Consider the following 22,658-nt stretch of genomic DNA (forward strand, 5'->3'; position numbering starts at 1 on the left):
TTTTTTTTTTTTTTGTATCTTTTGCTTACTTTTAGGTAATTATTTCACATCCTCTTTTATCCCCACGCATTCTCCCTGCTTTAACTCAGCACACTGGATTAAATTTGCGTTAATAGTACCGTATTTTATCTGTAGCACATTGCAGAGTGCTGTGTATATTGATACGTAGAATAGGAAGCTTGTTTGGAATGGCAGCAGTAGCTCTTGATGGCCAGGCATAAAGCTACTTTGAAATAGTTGTGTGTGCTGATATAATGTCTAATTAGAGAGAAGATGGATGCAACCTGATTGTTACTGGATTCACAGGCGCTTGCCTCGGGCCGGGGGAGGAGGAACTCGGCCAGAACTGGTGACCGAAGCCCCTAATTGGAGCCTCAGGTGAGGGAGAYGCTGGAAATACTTCTTTCCTTTCTGCAGAAGGGAGCTGCCATGATCACCGCAAGTGAGAGGGATGGGCTTGTCCCTACCTGCAGTTGGGGGCTGTAAGTGGTGACCTGTGGTCCGATCCTAGGTGAGCAGCGTGCGGAGGCTGGAACAGCRGCTCAGCAAGAGCCAAACGCTCGTAAAGAGGAGTCGAGAAGCAGCGATCCTCCAGGGACCAGCACGCAAGYGGGCGAGAAGTTTCGCAGCATGCCACCCAGTCAGCCTTGGAAGGCTGAACCATCACTGCGTGTGATGAAGAGGAAAAGCAAAGGAAGAGCTGATTTTTTTTAATAGCTCCTAAAGTGACAGTGTGACTTTAAAGTTTTCTGAAAATCACGGAGCGAGTCAAGATCGCTGCAGTGGCTGTAGGCAGAGGGAAAGCAGCAAGCATCTCCCCTCTCCTGGCTGTGTCCTGGGAAAGGCTATTGCCCTGGAAAGGTCTGTCTGTGTTTTTTATGGTGTATATATCTATGGGACCACTTCATAAACAGGAAGAATGGGCACCTTAGGTTAGAAGTGGGATATTCATCCCCCTCTTTGCAGAATAAGGATAAAAACGTCTTGATCYGCCAAACGGGGTTGCGTGGGTTTAATTAATGTTTACCGAGTGCTTGTGGATAACATCTTTCGTCTGCGAATCTAAAATATAGTCTAGGCATTCTCGCTCGGCTTTGCAATTATTCCTCCAGCTGTTGTGGGCTGTGCCAACAAAAACTACTCTCCTGTCATTGAGGGGTTGTTGATGCCTTGTGACTTATTTTGATTTAGATATTCTCTTCCTCCTCCTCCTCCTCCTCTTCCCCTTACTCGCAGAGCAAAATACAGCGTGCTCCACAAATTTGCAGGAGAGTCTAAAACCTATTATTTCCAATCACACGTTGTTTGTCTCATATATAACATTTTCCTCATGTTTTATCTTTTYTTTCCCCCTTTTTTTTGGCCCRTGTCTTTTGGAGGAGTTTTTTCTTTCTTCTGGATATTGCCGTAATTTTGCTAAACCACAGTCATTCCACAGGACCGTGCTGGGTGTTATGTTTTGGCTCAGATTTGGCAGCCTGCTGGTTACAAAGCAGGGAAACGGGTGATAACATTCATTCTCTCTCTCTCTCTTTTTAATTTTGTGGTGGATGTGGAATACCAGATTAATTCCTGCCTTCCCTGGACATGAGTTCCCCTGAGTTCGTACTGGAGACGTTTGGGGAATTAAGACCTACAGCTTTGCTTTCCCAAATGCTAATTTTATTGCTAACAGGACTTTGTGAAAGACTCTTTATGAAAATGATAATACTCACATGTGGTTTTAAAGGAAGATTTGCATGTATATAGCCTCCAGGAGAATAATATTAAAAGCTAACAGTTTTTAGATTAAATAGTTATGGGTTCAGCGCCGGATTTGGCTACAGCCTACCTACAAGACTCTAAAGAAATCCCTGTAAAATGGGAAGAGTGTCTCCGTTTYCAAATACATTCATGGTTTCTCTTGCTTGCTGTGTGAGCAGGGTCCTAGCACGCTGTGTCTGGCTGTTTTCATCCATCCCCATGTGCCCTTGCAGCAACGTCACGTAATTGATGCTTGGCAGAAGTGGTTTCCCATTGCAAAGTTAGACGGGGTCTGAAGACAGGCTGAGCACGGGCTGCCTCCGAGAAAACAAGGACGTGGGAAATGGGGTTTGGGGAAAACTCTGGACACCACAGAGCATCCCCCGTAAGTCTGCAGTTGTTGCTGCAATTATTACTATTATTCTTGTGAGGATTCATTAATATTGACTTAAAAAGCATACAAATGGTGGGTTTTTTATTCTTTCTTCCTTTCTTTTTTAACTTGAAGAAAGTGCAAAGTATCATTTGAAGTCTTAAAACATTTAGGCTCCTAATTATGTGTGGGAATGAAGTCTACAAAGAAAGAAAGAGTAGCTGAAAGGGTAGCTATGTACAACTGCTTTCATCAGCCAACATTTTGAAGCTAGATCTATTTGCTGTAGCACTTGAATGCTTACTCCTGCTTGCTCTTCAGGACAAGTAATGCTGTAGGAGATCGGGCTGGAGCCCATCCCACCGCCTACATATCTGTCAACACATCAGCCAGTTCCCCTTGACAAATTCTTTTACTATTGGCAAAGTTTTAAGAGCCAGAAAATTAAATGCAGTGTGATGACTTGTTTTTCTCCCTTTACATCCCAAGGCATACTTYGCAGAACATGTGGCAAGATGTAGTTATTCTCTGCATGGTACTTCTGGCTTGAGGGATTTGATGCTCCAAATGGAACTGACCATCCCAGCTTTCCGCTAAAGGCGAGTGAAGTTGTGTGACTTCATGAAGATTTGTGTCTGTGTGAACTTCATTACGGGAGCAGCGGTGTCTGACTCCCACGTGAAACGTAGCAAGTTTCTTCTCCCCAAAAGAGAGCTCTGAATTCTTCCAAGTGCTTCGCTGCTTGTTTTTAAAGTAAGAAATCTCAGCGTGGTGTGCATGCTTTGCTCCTTGCCGGAGTCCCTGATACTTGTCAGGTGGGAAAGGCAAGAGCTGAGACACCATCCAGCACTGCCTCCCTGTGCTGCAGCGGCTTAAGAGGGAGTAGAAGATCTTTGAGTGAGTGAGGACTTGACCAGCAGGTTTAAATAAAATAAGAAACGAGCTCATTTGAGCACCCTGATAATCATTTGCTCTTTTAGGTAGCTGATGAGATTTGAGCRTATGGCACTGTGGTTTCTGCTGCTGATGGCCTGCCTGTGGCTCTCTGCCCTGGTGGAAGTGGCACACTGAAAGCGGTATTCCCRCTGCTGGCCTCAGCCAGAAGTGGTTTTCCACTTACCTTTTTTGGTAAAAAGCTCCTAATGCTTTTTTGAGAAACATCAGAAAATGTTGCCCGGTATTCAGAAGCAATCCTGCTTCCGTGTCTGTTTCTGAAAGGCTGCTTATTCCCTCCTTCCGATCCYCTTTCCCGGCCTTATCCTGCCTTTGTGGCAATGCACGTGGTTCTTGGGGCAACTTCCTCGTTCGTGAGCGGTAACCTTGGGTGGGGAAATAAATGGGAGCAGATCTGGAGACTTGAAGGTGAAGCAGAGTACARAACCGTTTTGTGCAAAGCTGGCTTGTTGTAACCGGAGCTCTGACGATGCGCGGTTCTGCTGTGCAGCTCTTACGGCTTGAGACGAGTCGAGTGAGACAAGGAGCTGGGGAGGTTGTCGAGCTCTACCCCAGGTTGGCAGCCAAACTGCTTCTCGCTTTAAAACTTGATTGGAAATCCATTCYTCCTTTTATTTGCCTTCAGTTACTATCTGCCTGCCCCCATTGCCTTTTCCTTTTCCTAGTGGATTTACTTTTTTCACTCTGGGCAAGTTATTCCTCCTCCCTGTGGTGTGGTGCTTTGCCTAATCTGGTGTGATTGATTGAGTTCATACCCTCTGAGCAGTCTTTTCACTTAGCRGAGTTGATGCAGTAAGATGAACTTGGAAAGTTAATTTGTTATTCCTTAATATTTTCAAGCTCCTTAGTCTCCCGTTTTTTTGGAGAGAAACCTCCCATTGAGCTCTTTTGTAAGAGCTTTGGGTCTTGACTTCTCTCTTAACAGCTGGCTTCTGGGCTGAGGCACTCAACGCGTGAGTAAAATAGGCTTAAGCATCATATGATGCGTTCTGTTCTGAGGAGCCCTCAGCCCTAGGCAGCTCTATATTCACAACTTCATAAAAAAACAGTCGTCTGGGAGGTGGAGAGATGATTATTGACGAGAAGAGCAGCAGCACACATTTCGGTCYGGGAGCGGAAAGTAGGAGCAAAGGTGCCGCAGGGTTTTGGGCAGAAATGCAGAGAGGTTCGTGGTTCGTCCGCGCCTGGAATTCAGGAAAACTAATTTGAATTACTCTTTTCACGTTCGTTTGTGTGAAGTTTATGAAATTCAGTTCTTAGAATTAAACCTGCCTAAAGGTTTGTCTTAATTTCCTTCCACAGTAAAATTCAGTTAATTTGAAAGGTCGCCTCTATTCTGAATGAGTTCTTACAGGGGTATAGTATGGTGAAACTAATTGGCTCTTGTTTACACCTTTTTAGTTAAAATAGAGTAATTTTCACTGAATGGCCCTGTAGTGAATTGAGCGCTGGATTAAAGCCTGGGAATTTTCGTTGTTGCTATAAGGTATTGACTTGCTCTTGCTCCTGCCCCATTTTGGTGCCGTTGAAGTGGGTGCCTGACTAGGCACCGAGTGTCTAGTATCATTTATCACATCTTCCTTCGTGTTAAGTTTTCTCTATGCAGAGCGTATCCACCATGTCATGCAGTGAAATCTGCCTTTCCTGTCCCTGTATGCAGTAAGGTGCTTAGAGTTTAGCAGAGCTGAAWTAGGTTTTAAATTATTTTTAACCACTTAATGGCCTTTTCCAAAGCAATGAAAAAGAAAATACAAAAAGCCTCCTATGTACTTTTAGGAAATTACAGTTTTTGTTGATGCTCTCTCTAAAATCCACAATGAAAAACTGGACCGCTTCTGCAAAACATAAAGGTTTTAAAGATYCTTGAGCATTTTAAAATGGGCACAAAAAAGTGAAAGCTTCAGCAGTTCGTGGGGCTATTTTCTCATGGAAAARAGCTCTTTTTGTGGAAGTACCAAAGGCTGAATAATCTTGTCTAGAACTTGAACTTCAGATTTCTGGTTAAAGTCTGCTTTGCACCTCTTGAATCTGTACATACAAATCATCCTTCTTGGCAGATGTTCTGGTTCTCCTTGTCAAACCAAGAAATGAAGATGAAGAAAAGTAAGCCCTTAGATCTTTGAATGAAGGGAAGAGCGACTGCTTTTATGGGCACTTGGAAGAAAAGAAMTTTCAGTAATTTTCCTCATCTAAAGCTATTGCTCTTTCTGTGAGTATTGACTTTAAAAATCTTGTTCTTTCTCCAGTTTTTGCTGGAAGGAGAGCACTCATACTCTTTTGAACTCGAGCAGATGGCTGCTAGGTGAGTGTATGCGCAGGAGAGACACCTAAAATTTGTCTGAAGCACCACAGATTAGATATTAGATGGGATTTAAAAAGTCATCTTTTTTTACCTGAAATATGTTACTGAATTTTAATTGCAGCCAACTAGCTGGTTTGATTCCGATGATGCTTGATACAGCTCCATTGCAGAGTTCTTACGTGCCTCTAATGTGGATGGGCAGCTTTGATGGGCCTCAGAAATCATCGTTTTGGTGATTTCAGCCTGCAGATGAAGATGAAGTTTGCATCGGTTGCTCAGCTGTTACACGCAGCTGTCAGTTGCCACCGACACTGGTAATGTTCTCCAGTCTTGAGGATTAAAATGAAGCTATAATACTTCCTCCCCACATTATTTAAATAATTAATTATTAGATAAAGGATAAATGGACTGATTAGCACTTAATTAGGCTGAAAACTTAATTTGGAGTTAACTTGATTTTTACATTTCGAATGTTTATATTCTTGGAGTCCACTTTGCTTAGTTAATAAAATAAATACAGCTGCAGACCTCTTAATGCTGATTCGCATTTCCCCAGGAAGAGGCAGCGTGGGCAAGAGCAGCCCTGGGCTGCATCCCCCCTCCTGGGGGCCTTCTGGAGGCCAGCAGCTCTCCTGGGTGCCGGTCGGTCTGTGCGAACCAGACTGCAGGAGCTGCAGAAACATGTGGTTCTTCCCCCACCCTCCACTCATGCTCATCTGTAAGCACTTAAAACTGCAGAAGATGATCTGAGCTCCTGAATCTGCTGTTTTTCAGGGCTGGGCAGGACAGTGCTGCCTTGGYGGGGCTTCCAGAAGGGCGTTACCCCAGCCACGTAGGTGGCTGCAGGGAGACCCACTGCTGCTCCCCGAGTGTTTTAAGAGGAAGAGCTGAGAATGGAGGAAGAGAGGGATGGACAGCCTAGGGGAAAGTGTGCTGGTCCCTAGCACTTCTTCAGGGTGTGTTATATGGCAGCTGCAGAGCAGTTAGGGAAGAAGATTTATTTATTTATTTATTTTCTAAGCCCCACAGGTCAAGTGCCTTCCCCAGGAAAGAGGATGGGGATTGTCAGCTGGAAGCCCAAAGCTTGCAGGACCAGGTGCTTGGTGAGCTGGAGCTTGAGGTGCCTCAAGGTGATGCTGCATTACACGGTGCGGAGAAACCTTGAAGTCCCTCCTGAACTGCTCAAAGAGGAGATTTCTCAAATCTTTTCTTGTATGAAGTGCGTTTTAGTCTGTGACGGTGGCCTGTTGGCAGGGACCTTTGCAGTGAACACTCTTTCTTCTCTTTGTGATAAGATCAAACAGAGTGCGCGGGTTGCTGTATGGTCGGTGATAAGTGCAGTGCGGTCTAATCCCTCAGAGAGCAGTTACTGCCTGCAAGAGAGGATACGAATCAACTTAATATTCTCTCTTACAGCAAGATCACCTTTTCACTTTTTTTTGAGTATTAAGTGTGCAGATGCTCAAAATGCTAACGTGTATTTGGRAGACTTACTCACACGTAAGTATATATCTGCACGTTGTCTTCTGCTCCACTTGAACCCMAAACACTTCCTCTGAACAAGTCAGGATGAAGCGCTGCGGAGGAGGTCGTCGCTGGTTAGGACTGTTGGCCAGGCCGCGACGTTCCTGTGCCATGTCGTGGGACTGTCCACACTGCCACCCTTCCTCATTCTGGGCATCTCAGCATATCTAATAGATAATTCACTGGTGCCAGGACCTGTTCCATGGCTCTGAGCCCACCCGACACAGTCTGGAGGTGTTTGTGCTATTAAGCTGCCCATAGCCCCTGGTCTTTTAACCCCTTGTGCCTTTTTTTTTTTTCCCTCTATTTTCTCACTGTTTAGGGACTGAGCCCTCCTAGAGGAGGAACTCACTTCTGAGATGGTGTATGGGGACCATGTTCTTGGGGCCACCTCTGTTCATACTGCARTAGCACCTGGTAATGAGGCCCTTTGGTTTGCTGCTGATGGCTTTCCCATGACAGGCTTGCCACTCTTCTACTTTCTCCTGGCTGATTCGTGCTGTAATGGTGTAACTTCTTCCATTAGAAAGTTGTTCTATAGTTCTGTCTGCGACCTTAAAACTCTTACTTGGAGGCAGTTACTTCCTRTCACCCTCGAGTATTGGTGTCATCTTAGCAAATTCCTTCCTCGTCACTGTTCAGTGCTTAATATGGAAATGAAAATACAGAAAATCCGACAAACTGATTTCATCAAAAGATTTTAACTACGCTTTCTGGTCATGAGGTGGTCGTGGATGGCAGCCAGGTCTGCAGTTCAGGGTGGCTGGAGAACTGATCCAGACAGAAACCAATGGTCTGCACCATCAGAGGGGCAATATTTGAATTAGAGCCAAAATGATTTTTTTAAAAAGAAATACAAATCAATTTTTATTTTAAAAAACCTCTCATATTCTTGAGCTTTGGAGGAGAGAGAATYAGGTTGCCTTCTGTGGGGGGAAAAAAAGCGAAGTTTATAAAACAATAGGTTGCATTAAATGATACCTTGTTAGCTAAATTTTTTTATATCATGCCTAAAACTTGAATACTTTAAAAAATATTATTTCTTCAGGAGAAATCCACAACAAGTACTGAATGTAGCTTGTTTGAGCTTCRTGTTTGGGACATATCAAACATCTTGTATTAGCAGCCAGATAGGTGGGGCCCCTACACAAAAAGCAGCAAAAGTGGATATTTTTACTCCCCTGTACTGTTRCTATGAATTTGCCATTTAAATCTGGATATTTGTTTTCCATTTTGAACAAAATTTTACCTTGTTTTTAATCCGGWTCCACAAGATGTGCTGTGCTCCCAACCTTCTTGCGTGCCTTTCTTCGATGGGCTGYCTCCTTTGAAGGACGTGGGACTCTGCAGGCCAATGCAATGAAAACAAGTCACTGCATTTTGATTTTATTCTCTTTTGGGCTGCTTTGCAGTTTTTGCATTCTGGAGAGCTGCTCATCCTAGAAGCTAAATAAAGTGGAAAGGAGATCAGAGATTTTTTCCAGTCTTGTGGTTCTCCTTGCAACAGCTGGGTGCTTGTCAGATGTGGGCAGTAGAAGTAGAATAGCAACGTTAAAGCCACCAACCGTTATTTACGTGGCCACTGTGCGTTAATTTATTTGAAATATCGCAAATTTGAAAGTTACTAAGTGAAGTTACCAGGAGACTGCAGTTATTTATGTCAGCTAAGTATCTTTGAGTTGCTTTCCTTGTATACCTAATATTTGTTTTATCCATACTGAAGAAAATCATGGCTAAGGAACAAACTGCTGTGTGGTAACTGAGCTTATGCAGACAGYGCTCCTAATGCACCGGTACCTTTTCAGGTTCAAGTAAAAATACATGTGGGCATGGCAGTGTTTTGAATAGTCCTGCAAGGAGCAAAGTATGCACGCGTGATACTCGGCAAGTGTTACGTAACGATGTTCTGGCTTTTCTGTTTAGTTGACTTTGTCAATCATCCATGGAGGCACTGAGATTTAGCAATTTTACGCAACCAAAAACGGTTGCCTAGAAGTCCGAGCATGAGGGCTAAAATTAACCATTGGGAACCGCAGTTACTTGATATTGCTGAAGTCTGGATCTGGGTTCATTGTCCTGCATTGGAGTGAGATTGATGTTTGTGTGTTTGAGCTTATGTCGATCTGGGTCCTACCAACCTTAGCACGAGTGCCTCAACTGAAACGTCTCCTTCACRTAAAGCTTCCCAGGTTATATCACTCTTGCATCGAAGAGAAACTAGTGAGTCTTCTGAAAAATCTGTGCTGTCCAAAATGTGTGGTGCAAAATTAAAGAAGATCCCAAGCAGATCCTTTGAAGAACGGGAAATGGAGGCACTTCAACTGAAGACAGCTATGTTTTGTGTTAGTGGCATGCAGCTGCTTGTCATTGTGTATCTTCACAGCACATTGAAGCAGTTAGATGCCAAATATAATGAAAGTCTGTGGTCTTGAAGAGACTGAGGGGGAGGTCCTGTCAACTCTTGAAGGCTTATTTGTATGAGCGCAAGCTATAGGAGCGCCATCTCTAGTCCTTTTGCTCCCAAATTGTGGCTCTGTCTTTGGTGGTTCTGGGATAAATCAGAACAGCTCTTTGAGGGGCATGATTTAGAAGAATCTAGGATTGAGCTGCTGGTTGAAGCTCGGGGGCTCCAGTTGTGCCTCTTCCGCTCGGAGGAGTCCTCGCGAGCAGYTTCCGTGGGGTCTCGCTGCCATTTGGCTCGACTCAGCCACTGAGGAGCAGGCTGCCGCGTGCAAAGCCTGAACAAACGCTGCGTTTGCATGGTTACCTTGTGTGTTTGCAAAGCCTTTTTCATGCTGTAAAGTGCTAAGCTTCATTGCTGAGGAGCAGGTGTTTGGCAAGTGAAGAGGCATCACACCATTGGCTGGGGTAGAGGAGGAATCTGCTGCTGCAGTTTTGATTCAGAAGTCATGGCTGATATTCAGGTAACTTTTTTTTTCACGTGTTTCTTGCTGGCACRTGAAGCAAGATAACCATGCTGTGCTTGCAGTCCTGCACTTAAAAACAGTGCTGTGCATCAGGATYGGAAACTTGCTGTTTCTAGCAAGTCCTAGGATAAGGTTGAAGGTGGTGCTAACCAGGGAAGACCAAGGAGGGGTGGGAGACCATGGATGGGATGGCAGGGTTTGCGATGATACGTTCCAGCGTGGTAGATGGCTTGTGTACGGTGTTCTGCAAAGTGGGATTTCTTTAATGCAACCTTGCTCCAACTCTGCTCTCACTGAACACAGTGGTAAAAATCACACTTGTTTTAGTGGGAGCTGAATTGGTTTTAGGAAGTCCAACTTAGGTGGTATTCCTAGTAGTGTATTTTCCAGAGAGATKTCTGAGCTGGAGGAGTTGTGTAGACATGCGGCCCAGGAGATGGGGTTATCGGATGTTGGCTGGTTGAACTGTCCTTCTGGACAGGCGGGTAGATCCATGCTACCAAGTGGTAYTTGGGATGCTTTGCTCTGAAAGCAAAGCGTAGCTCTTGGCCTGTGGTTTGGCCACTTATTTCGGCATTTTGTATTCTGCCTTCAAACCGACATTCTGTGGTTTAAATCGGTGCGAAGCGTTGCTGTAATCCTGTCTCTCTTCCGAGGAGCAGAAAGGGCCATGTGCTCGGAAACCCGTAACGCTAACACGCTGAGAAACTAATTGGATCACCATCCTGCGGGCGGGTAGGAGAAGCAAAAAGACACGGGCACGGGCACTGTGGATGGCTCCGAAGTTCTGCCACGTCCTTTCTTTGCAAATGAGCCCAAATGGCATGTCCGGTATTCAAGCTATGCTGGGGAGTTAAAACATTGTCTCAATGATACGCAGTTGATACCATGCAAGAGCTTTGAACTGGAAGGTGCAGGATTATTTGGGGGTTTTGCATCCTGTTTGAGGACCTTGAAGCATTTTGCAAAGAACTGCTACTGCTCTGCCCTTTGCAAAGGAAAACCTGCAAAAGAGAGTACATTCAACTCAAAATGAATCTCAGGCTCCAGAGATACAGAACCATAGTGTCAGAAATAAACGSTCCTATCCTCCTTCCTTACTGTAGTTTAAATTGTGGAATATTTTCCTTTTTATTTTACTTACTTWTTTTTCTTCCCCTCTTGTCTCCCTTGAGCATTGAAGTTTGAGTCTGACTGAAGCAAGGGGCCAGGAAGGCTCTGAGAGTGGTCGCATGATCCTGGTGYGTCTTGCTCCCAAGCTGAGGTTTTTATGTTGATTGGAGTCATGAAGGAATTTTAAGCCAGACCAGCAAATGGTGCTTAGGGTTTTTTTTTATTTATTTTTTTCCTTCTCTTCTAGGATCACATTTTTGAGACCATCTAGACATATCTCCTCTTATATCTCCTGTGGGTATGGCTCTGCACAGCTGTCCCCTTTCATCTCTATAAAAAGAGGGGAGCATTTTCAGTGGGGTTGGTGAAATTAAGTCCTTTGTTTCTAGTCCAGGCTGTTTGTAAGATGCTGTAGGACAGGAAGCCGCTCTTGCTGTGTTTCTAGGCTTTGTTTCTATTTGCAGCCCCTGAAATCCCTTGCGAGTTCCTGAGGAATGCTGTGAGCGAGGGAACTGGAGCAGATGAAGCTAATTCCCCAAGGTTGCAGGGAAGGTCTGAGATGCAGCTGGGAATAGAGCCCCAGTCATCTGACACCCTGGCCTTTTGCTTTAACTACTGTACAGGAATTTCCTCCTGGAGTGCCTCTGATAGAAACTGCAGGGACAAATTAAGTGGGCAGATTGTAATCATTGCTGCTGAGCTGCCCCAGCTGTGGAGTTATTGCAGCCCTGTGCTCTTTGCTGCTAATTTGGAAACGCGCTGCCTCTCGGCCCCTCCGGCGCTCCACCTTGCCACATTCCAGTCTCCAAGCTGTGGGAAAAAAGCTTGAAGGGCCCTAAAGAGCCCAGATGTTGTGTCCAGGGGCAGGAAGCACAAGCCGGCTACCCTGGCGCAAGAAGCTAAAAATAGCGAGARCATTAATACAGCTCCCTGCCTTCGGTTCGGTGGCGTTCTCTCTCCAGATGCGCCTCCGTCGTAGGAGGTGAACAGAACAGAGTGCGAGCGGGCAGCTCGTTAGCTAGGCTTCTTGCTGTTTTAATTTATTCTTTGATTTGTATTACAGGAGCCCCTGCCGGCCTGAGCAGAGCTCAGCCCCCCATTAGGACACTCGCTAGGCATGGCATGGATGCAGTGCAGGAGATGACCTGGGCCCAAGGACGTTACAGTTGAATCTAAGGCCGGGCAGAATAAGTGAGAGGAGTGAACCAAAGAAAGGAAACGAAAGGCAGCAGTCACGGGGCCTGGGCCAGCGAGAAATGTAATTTTATAGGGCTGAGCTTGTGAAAAGAGTTGGTTGTTTACTATCTGTTGGCAGCATGGTTTGTGTCCTCACCTCATCCTTAGCAGAGTGTCGCTGTCACGTGCCCACCTTGGTGGGAGCGTTTTGGTGGGTCGATGGCAGCTGATGGGCAGTCCGGCATTTCCCCTTTCCTAAACTGGTTCAGGAGCATGGTCTGTCCAGGGTGGCTGTTCAGAGTCTGTCCAGGTGGCGGGCAACCTTTCAAAGGCCTTTTGAGTCCCCTTTTCAGTGATTTTTGTGTATTGGGATAGAGAGCAGGAGAGCACGTGTGGACATTTGGGATCAGAGAACGTCWGAACATTGTTGTCTAGTATTAGCGGTGGAGTCGAGAGGGTTGGGAAAAACATGATGAAAGCAGCTTTTGTTCCTTGCCGTGTAGATTATAGTAATGTTGCTATGGCCACAAATCTCGCTCAAATTGCTGCAGCCAATTCATGAATTTCCTTTTTTATTACACCCTAACACTGAAAATCAGCAAGTCTGCCAGAAACCTCTCCCAAGGAGAACTCTACTGCTGGAGGTATCAAGATCTGTACCAGAGGCTGGAGAACAGGTAACAAGTATTGTTGTACAAGGGGGTTGCTGTAAAGAGAATCTCTTATTGCTGTAATTTTGGGATGCTTTTGAGGCTGAAGTAATTAAGTGAATCCTAAATATCTAACCATTCGGCTAGATCCCATGGCTGCCTATTAATTAGCTACTGCTGTCTCCAGGGTAATCGGAGTATCAGGACAGCTGAGTTGTAGGCAGCTGAGAGTCTTGTAAGCTTGATCCTGCTCTGCTCCACTCCCTGCAGCACCGGGCAAGATTTCTCTTCCCCGAAGCTGAGCTGCACGATCCCTGGCAATGCCTCCCGCTGCCGTAGTAACCGAGAGGCTTTTATTTTTCCCTTCTGCAGCTTCACCCGCTCACAAAGCAGCGTGGACCGTACAGCACGTCTTGGGCAGCCTAGCCGAGCTAGCGTCCTTTCGCAGYCTGCAGCTCTTTGAGCCTGAAGCACTAGGGGGTGAGGGGCTTCTTGTTTGTTTTATTGCTTGCTCTTTTTAGTCGAGATTTCCATCTCACCTGAGATTACTCAGCCACCAGAACTCTTGCCTTTGTGTGGGGAGAGGAAGGGAGTGGGGAGAAAGTTGGTTTTGGCTGCCACGCAGCTCACTCTCCTGCRGCTGATTTTTGCGATGCTGACGTTTCGTCCCAGCAGCTCCTGTGTGAGTCGGTCTCGTGGTGGTTGTGTTAGGGCTTTGGGAACAGTGTGGTAGACAAGAGGCTCCTAACGACACGTTGACTCCTTTGGTGGCCCTGGGCAAATCATTTAGCTCTTCCTTGCCTTAATTTACCTAATTATTGCCTCCCAGTATCTAGCAGTTCTGGTAATTGATGCTGCTTGTTGCATATTGAGGGTTTTAAGCCCTCCCACCATGCAGAGAGGGAATTTCAGTGTGGTTCCCTGTTGGTCTGTAGTGAAGCGAACAGCGAAACTCACGTGTGCCGTGTGTACGGTTTCCTGTTAATACGACAACTTAAAGGTGGCATCTGAGCTGGTGGCTCAAGGCGTAGCTTTTTGGGCAGGGTCACCTCCCTATATCAGCGTGGATGCTAACAGGTGACACTGGTATGACCTTTTTGTCTTGAAATTGAAGTATTTATTRATTTGATTAGTTTGTCGATTTGATGTTCATGGAAACGTGCATCCTTGATGTTGGCCGTCTTCTGAATCACAGGTTAGATTTTACCACGGTTTGAAATGACAGAGCAAAAAGCTTCAGTCCATAAAACAACCTTGCTTGTTTCATGAACCAAAAATTTTCACAAGTCCACTGTGTGCGTTCTTTGAGGGTCTGTGGGATTAGATGTGATAGAGCCTTTCTGACTGGAGGTGAAAAGGTTTGGTCTTCTCGGATTCTGGGTTAAACATGGCTGGAACTGTGTGTCTTTTATGCCTGTTGGCTGCCTTGTTTTCTCAGGCTGCCTTGTTTTTGTGGGGACTGTGRGTCTTATTTGTATAGCGCCTTGTATTTGCCTGCACACTTCAGAGATTCAGCTTTGATGCCAGCATCAGGAATAACAAGCTCTCAGCACAGCAGCTGTGTTCAGCTGCCCATTGATATACAGGGCATCTGGAGGGAGATGAGCTAGGGCTGGCATCCCTTTTGGGGCTGGGGATGCAGGGGACGTGGGAGGAGAGTTGGGGCAGCAAGGGTGAGCATTTGGGGATGACCTCGTAGAGGAAGAAGTCCTAAGTGCATCTACTGGAGTGCCTCATCTGGGAGCACTTTTCCAGCAGATGAGCTAGGACCCGATCTGAGGAACTGGATGTGAAGTGGAGCAAGGACCATGAGGGAACTAGAAGCAAAGGAGAAGGTGTCCTGTATGGGGAATGAGGGACAAGACAGGTTCAGGCTGGAGACAGAGGCTGCAGTTGAGCACTGGACCAGGTTGCCTGGAGAGGTTTGGAGTCTCCATCCTTGGAGAGATATCCAGAAGCCCTCTGGACATGGTTCTGGGCAACCTGATGTAGGTGACTGTACTTGAGCAGGGAGGTAGGACTAGATGATCTCCAGAAGTCCCTTCCAACCTTAACTATTCTGTTCTGKTTTTGTGCACTGCAATTTTTTTCATTTTGTCTAGTTGTTTTTATTTCTTTCTCTTGCCGTTTRTGCTAACCGTACTGGCTGTTTTAATTTATTTCTAAGAAAAAAAGTGCCTCTAGCTTCAAAAGCAGGAAATCCTCATTTACTGCAGCACAGCCTTATCAGCCCTTTCTCAGACTGGCAGTCTGAGCTTTGCTGCCCCAAATTCCGCTTCCCGTGGTGCAGCAGGCATGGGTGGGGTGCTGCGGCTCTCGTAAGCTGTGTGCGCTGGTAGAAGAATCAAGGCTGTGCCAAACAGTCAGACCTGGGCCGCTCCAGCACTGCCTGGCTGTGGTCAGTGGGAAGGTCGTTTGTCCCACGTCCATGGTAAATTCCTTTAGTTGCCCTACAAAATGTTAATACTCTCCCAACTGATTTGACAAAGAAATTTGTGTCTGGGAGAAGTCATAAATAACCACCTTCCCCGCTGCTAAGTGTCCTCAGTATTAACGTAACGTTTTTTGCCATTATACAGAAATATCAATTTGAATGTGCAAAGTGTGGCTCCTTCATGGTCTCTCTGACCGCCTGTTGTGGAGCCCAACTATGCTTGGCTAAGGGAGATGAATATGTTCGTCTAGTACAGGCAATTTTCTACCTAGTACACCTGTTCTCACCCAAGACTTGCCACTTGCTCCTTTCCTCATTTACTGCAAGGCCACCTTATTGCTCTTTCGCCTCTAAATTTACTTATTGTAGGGCTTGCCTATCTTTTGGGTCTGCTCTGTGTCTTTTATGAGAAGGTTCTGGTGCTGCTCCCTCTGGCTGCTGTCAAAATATAGATAATAAATACTGTGTATCTTCCTGTGTGCGTTTTGGCAGCAGGCAGTGTTGCTTTTTCACCAAGACCTGAAGGGAAACCTGTCCCAGCTCTCTGTTCCTGTAGTCAGTGTTTAGCATTCCTATTATGTGCTTCAGCCCAATCACCTTTAACTGAGTTGTTCTGAGATTACTTATCTTAATGAGACGGMGCTTCATTATGTTAATTGGGTTTGAAATTACTGCATTAAATATCAGTAATTGGTATTAATATGCTGGCCTTGCTGTGTCCTGGGGTTTTCAGTGAGCAGAAATCAGTACAGAAACAGGTGCTTTCTGTTSTGGTTGCTGGCTGAGCAGGGAGGTTGGGGTTTGAAGAGCCCATTCAGTTTCCCTTTTAGCAAAGCAGTGGATTTGGTGACCTAAGRATAAAGATCGTTGCCAGCAGGTTGCTGTATTTACTCGCAGCATCACCAGGCTCTTTGCTCTGAATGAAGTGGTGGTTCTCCGGCAGGGCTGTTGACTAAGATCCCAAAGTGCTCTTCAGAGAGGAAAACATCACTTATTCCCCAGTGTCCTGATGAAGGAATCAAGGCATGTAAATAGTACTCAGACCTCCTATTGCAGGACTAAACAAAGCTGAAGAGACCTGCTCTGTCATTGAAGCTGAAGAACGTAGTGAATGACTTGGATCATCCATTCTCTAGGGTTGGCAGATTGGGYACTGGAGAGGAGTGTCTGGGACAGCTAGATGGACACCAGTCTAGATGATCTGAACCTGGTCCCTGCTTCTCTCCATTTGTGTCAGAATTGAGATTGCCAGTCATGGTTAGCAGGGAGTCAGAATTGCTTGTTTGTTGAGATACCACTGTAGGTACCCAAGTCCATCTGAGTTACTTTTAGAGTGACCTGAATACAGAGCAAGAGGAAGAAGCGATTTGCAGGAGGTCTGTCGCAAAACCTTTGCTGCTTTACAGAATCAGAGTAGTTGGGGTTGGCAAGGACCTCTTGATCACCTGGGCCAACACCCTGCTCCAGCAGCTCACCTTGAGCAGATTGCCCAGGACTGTGTCCAACCAGGTTTTGAATCACTATGAGGACGGAGACGCCTCAACCTCTCCGGGCAGGCTGGTCCAGTGCTCAGTCACCCTCGCAGTGAAGAAGTATTTGCTTGTGTTGTAGTGGAAGAGGAACTCCTGATGCCAGCTCAGTGTTTAGTACTTGGGATTACTATTGCACTTTCTGAAGTAAGCATTTTGAATTGCTTTAGAATGAAAATWTTGGATTCAGGGAAGTTTTGACCACTAGGAAGATGAGCTGTTAATCGAGGGTTGGAAAATTAATTTCAGGAGGGAACAACTGTGGAATAAACTGGTCTTTCTGCTGGACTCAGCTGCCTAAAACTATTTCAAAATGGGATAACTTGCACCAGCATGGTGGGCCTTGTGCTTACAGCCAAATTTCTACCATGTTATGAGATCCTGTTACAACTGAAACTATTCTCCTCCCCTCCCACCTCTCCCATACAGCTGACAGTTTTCTCTCTCATCAGGCAGCGTGAAAGCATTCGTAACAGCTACCGACAGCGTTGTGAGCTTTGACGAGCTGTGGCGTAACTTGATCCTCTCTAAATTGCAAAGCACAAGCAATGTTTTAGTAATCTGTAACAGGATCGCTCTGCGCAGGAGAAGTTGTAACATAGRCTGGAACTTGGCGTTGGCAGGAGGKCTTCAGAGGGAAGGGAGGGCTGCTGGGTGATGGAGGAGGGAAGGAAGAGGGCTTGGGTAGGTGCCAGAAATCAGACTAATGGCAGTGTTAATAGGTAGAAGATGGGAGAAGTGCACAGGGAAATGAGAAGAGATGTCTGGAGGTGCGCAARTGAAGGAAAGGAAACGAGAACCTCCTTTTAGTTCCTCTCGAGCATTTCTTTCAAAGCACACATTTTTTTTTTCCATACCATTCCCTGGTGATCCCTTAGGAACTTGCTCTAGCAGATGGCCAGAGAACTAATTGCTTCAGGGTTGAGTTCAATACATGTGTTTGGCATCTTGCACCTGGACTTGGACAGGACACACAGGAGAGAGGTGCAGCAGCTGTGGCCGGCTTGGAGGGAGGGAAAGCTTTGGGCTGTGCGTAGAGCACTTGAGTTATTCCCATGGAGCGGTGTATCTAGCGTGGTAACAACTGTGCTCCTTGAAGCCCAACACACTGAAGAGAACAAACGTGGGTGATGGCCACYTTGGAGCCTCTACTACATGAAGAGGAAAAACCCACCCACTTGATCAGGCCAGATGTACATGTGGAGCAGTATACCGCATGCATATGGTAGCAAATGCTTGGGGAAGAGGGGAAAAACGGGCATTTCCTGTGTGACTCCCCAGCCAATCCTTCCCCTCAGCAGCTGGAGACTTTCTCAGCTGCAGATTACCACTGAGTGACTTGGTCTTTCTACCTCTGCTGTCCTGTAGATCAAACCATTTATGCAAGGAGAAATGTAAAAATATGAATATGCGAGATTTGTGGCACATGGGAGATGCAAATAAAGCCGGGTGCTGACTGCGCTCACGTGCTGTCAGAAGTGCGAAACCAAGGACCGTCTCCAGTATCTTCTTCTGTTCTCATTTACAAATATTAGTTTACTTAGCAAAAATCCACTGCTCTTTGTTGCCTTCCCAGCACCAAAAAAAGCATGAAGGGATGCGTTAAACTGTCATCTACTTTCGGACATCACTGATGCAWATTAAAAGCTAAATTTGATCTTTAGAGATGGCCTCCTTGGTAAGGAGCTGTGACTTGGAAGGAGTATTAGAGTCACGTTATACCTACGTGGGACATGTAAAAGATGATTGATTTGCAGAAGGAAGCTACTTGCAATGGGCGGATCAGCGCACTGTGGCCAGGGGACTCCTTCCCCCYCTCCAGCCGCCTGTGTAGATGCCTGGGGCTTTCTAAAGAAATTCTCTGCAGTGTGATGCACACATTGTAGTTTTAAGGGCAGATTTTGCTGCCAGGGTTTTGAAACTAACTTTTCCTTATTACCTGAATGCTTGACCAAAAAAACTCTAGGCTTATTTCACCATGCATGTGAATCCTCTCTGCRAGGCACAAGAAATTGTCAGCTTTTCTCCAGAGCCAAATTTTCTGAAATTTTTGTGCATTTAAGAAATAAAAACACCGCTACCAACAGTATTCTTTAAGTTGAAACTTGGAATGATACAGCTTCCATCTGGGAACTATTTTAATTTTAATTTGAAAAAACAGACTATAAAATGCACACTCATAAAAACAGTTTGTCCTTTCCAATGTACTAGAAAATGATTCTCATCAGCTTCTTAAGGCGCTCTACTTTAATGTATTTAAGCTCCATGGCATATTCAGAAAGAGATAGTTACTGCAGTTCTTAATACAGGGTCATGCATAAATTTCTAGTATGGATCATTTGGGAAGATTAATATGGAGAATGTGTTAATGGCAAAGAAGTTGAAGTCGCTGCAGATTTTGCAGCATCTCTTATGCGCAAGTAGCTACGTGACCATAAAGTTGCTATCTGGTCTTACTTGAAAATGGGAAAATAAGATTTTTCTCTTAGAGGACATGCTTATAACTTTGAAAATCAAGTGCAAGTGTCTCCTCCTACCCTCCGGTGGCTGGTGCTCCAAGCCGCTGATCTGCTAGTCGGCTCCTGCTGCTTCGCTGCCAGCTGGTTGGGAGCCGCCAGGCTTGCAACAGGGTGTGCCGGGAGCTGGCCCCTCTCGGCAGTAGTTTGCAGCTCCCCTAAGTGCGTTGATTAGTTTTCTTCTTCAGGCTCCTGGGAAACAGCTTTTGATCCCYGATTTTGGCTCTTTAGTGTTCATTGCATCTCGAGCTCTGCTGCGCGCGATTGAGTCTGCTGTAATGGGGGCAGGAGCAAAGCACTTAGCAGCTTAACAACTCCCCAGCCGATACTGTCGGTTTTCCATCGGGTGACGCGGATTTCCCAGGCTTTGGTTTGATCATCTTATTCATGAGCCTGCTGGAGCAGCCGGTGCTTCTCCCTCTGCCCMAGGGAGCTCCCTTGATTAAGTCGTTCGTGCTCGGTGGGACCTCACGGGGAGGCCATGCTGCCAAAAGCAATGAGCTGAAGTGACCGGCAGTGTCAGGTCGTATCGGCATCCCGCAAAGATCTTGTTTGCTTCAGTTTCCTCGTGTGTGTRCTGTTGCAAGGCTTGGACAGGATGCCCTCCGTTTTCTGTAACGCAGAATTTTCTGCGGCTTGGTTGTGAAGAAGCAGAGGTGCAAAATGACCACGGTGTGAAACAGCAAAGTGACTGAAGTGTTTGACCTGCTCCAGTCTTCGTCCGCCTTTAAAACGTTACTGAGTTTGCAGCACGTTTTCCTTCCTCCAAGGCAGTAGTTGCTTCAGGGATTGTTGGAGACTTTAAGGAAGAAAAGAAGAAGAAAAAAAACACAGAGAAAATTGCTTTTGGGTAACGTGAAATCCTGATTATGGAAATGTTAATTGTGCATCACAACATGCATTCATCTTCTGCCTGCCCAGAAAGCCTGCTGTGAGTGGCCCATGCATGAACAGAAGGGCATTTAAACAGAATTTTGCTTAAAATGTGCTTGTTAGGATGCCAGTGTAAAACTGGTACCTTTGCTCATAGAATCAGTGGTTTTGTTTGCAAAGTAGCATTGGTGTGCTGAGTAACACAATGCTGAATAAAATGTCAAGGTGCCTCCCCCCCCCCAAAAAAAAAAAAAAAAAAAAGACCATGCAGCCTGGAGTGGATAATGCAGCAAACAAAAGTGCAGACAGAGGTAAAAGAGCCCTAAGGGGATATAGATGCAGTTTTTGTCTGCGTGGGGTAAATGGTGGCATTCCTCGGCCTCTCTCTGCTGACATGTCCCTGTGGGACTACCTGATTTCGTTAAAAATACTTGGAGTTGCATATAAATTAAGATGTGACTATTTTTTTTTCAAATTTTATTAATTTTTTGGTAAAGCAATGTGTATTTTAAGGGAGTTTATATAAACTGGTATAAAGGTGAGTGATTTTGAAGCTGGAGATTGATAATTACATGCTGAACGGAGGAGAGGGCTCCTGGCTTGCAGCCACAGTGGACTTGGTTCTGGCTGAGCCAAGCGAGAGACTGGATTTCTGAGCAGGGGCCTGGCAAAGGTGTCCTCAACTGCCCTTGGCAGCATCTGCTGCTGCTTCTCTTTYTCTCCCACTTTAGAGAGGTCCTGGAGAGACCAGTGATCTTACTTGGATGTCTAATGTTTGATGGTGTCAAAGCTTTTCCGCAGTTTGACTGAATTTTCACTTTTCCATGCAATCAGGGCTGATGGTGATGCTCATTAAGTTTGCCAGATGGTTCTGTGTTTTAGGATCCTGGTTTTGGTTGCTTGTCTTTTGTAAAACTCTTTCAGCTAGAACTTTCCAGCTAATTCTCTGCTACAGGATGTGCTGTTTTGGAAGACTAGTCAAAGCAGTTCAGCTGTTTTGGAGAATGAGACTAAGAAAATGTACGCTTTCTTACAATTAAAAAAAAAAGCATGCTGACCTTTTCTTTCAAAAGAAGTTTCTGTTTTACTGGGATTTGATGTTTGGCAGGCGATGTCTTTTTTTGAAGTTCTCATGAAAATCCACCAAATTTGGGCCAATTTAGGGGAATGGGAAAGAATGGAGTTTCAGTTGAAGTATATTTAGAAGAGACTTGTCAAAATGAGCAACTGGACTCCCTAGAGATCCCTTTGCACTGAACATTTGGCTGAGCAGGGGGAATTTGGAGCCGCTGTGAAGGATTGATGAGGCTTATGGGAGGATGTGTTTAAGAGAAGTATCTAAAGGAGCTTGGGGAAAGCAGAGAGGACTTTGAGGGAGATGTAGAGAAGGAGTCTGACCTGCTAAGGGACTGGGAACCCGGGGAAGAACTAATTAAGAGGAGGAAGTTGGAAATCAGTAGAATTTACTGTGTCTACCCTTTCTGTAGACACAGCAAATAGACTTGGAGGTTGTCTGTGCTGTGACAGAGCCTTCAATTATATGATCGCATCTATTTTTGCCTTTTTTTCTGCCTATCTTCTGTCCATCGCAGGGCTCTGAGCCCTGTGTTGCTCGGAGCAAAGGATGAACGTGCTGTGGAAGCCCATCAGTGCTGTGCAGGGGAGGTTGTAGGCTCTTGACCCTTTGCCATACTTGCTGCATGTTGTGAAACGGAGTTGAAGGAGGGAGAAAGGGCCTTGTTGCTAAAGCATCACTGAATACTGCCCTAGGATTGGACTTGCTCCTTGCTGTTGCTGCTGAGTTTGGGATACTGGGGATGTTGCTGAAAGCCTCCTCTTCCTCAGTATCGTTCCTGGAGCACATTGTGCTTTCTGGGACAATGGACTGAGTTTTGCAGACGTACTGGGGGATCCGGTGGAACCTGTGCTCTGTGGCTATGYCTGTAATGTGTAAATATCACAGAATCACAGAACGGTTGAGGTTGGAAGGGACCTCTGGAGATCATCTAGTCCAACCCCCCTGCTCAAGCAGGGTCACCTAGAGCATGGTAGACAGGGTTGCATCCAGGCAGGTTTTGAATATCTCCAGAGAAGGAGACTCCACAACCTCTCTGGGCAACCTGTTCCAGTGCTCCGACACTCTCACAGTGAGGAAATTCCTCCTCATACTCAGGCAGAACTTTCTGTGGTTCAGTTTGTGCCTATTGATGCTAGTCTTGTTGCATGGGACTATTGAAAAGAGTTTGTCCCCATCCCCTTGACACCCTCCCTTCAGGTACCTGTACACACTGATCAGATCCCCCCTCAGTCTGCTCTTCCCCAGGCTGAACAGGCCCAGCTCTCGCAGCCGTTCCTCACAGGGCAGGTGCTCCAGCCCTCTGATCATCTTCATAGCCCTACGCTGGACTCTCTCCAGTAGCTCCATGTCTCTCTTGTGCTGGGGAGCCCAGGACTGGACACAGTACTTGAGATGAGGCCTCCCCAGGGCTGAGGAGAGGGGCAGGATCACCTCCCTCGACCTGCTGGCAACACTCTTCCCAATGC

At 45.9% G+C, this 22,658-nt stretch overlaps 1 protein-coding gene across 7 annotated transcripts in view; it reads left to right on the top strand.

Moving 5' to 3' along the window:
* Positions 1-22,658, top strand: part of EXTL3 (exostosin like glycosyltransferase 3) — a 120,744-nt gene that overhangs the window by 37,703 nt on the left and 60,383 nt on the right. Inside the window, exon 1 of one of the 7 annotated variants that reach the window (XM_085305649.1) lies at positions 12,756-12,789. The exons of the other annotated variants lie outside the window; for them this stretch is intronic. The gene's annotated coding sequence lies outside the window, so the exon portion shown is untranslated. Of the gene's footprint in view, positions 1-12,755; positions 12,790-22,658 lie in introns of those variants that run through there. 7 annotated transcript variants of the gene reach the window in all.

This window comes from Rhea americana, unplaced genomic scaffold, assembly GCF_003343005.1.
Source record: "Rhea americana isolate MKP2758 unplaced genomic scaffold, rheAme1 scaffold_225, whole genome shotgun sequence".
NCBI lineage: Eukaryota > Metazoa > Chordata > Aves > Rheiformes > Rheidae > Rhea > Rhea americana.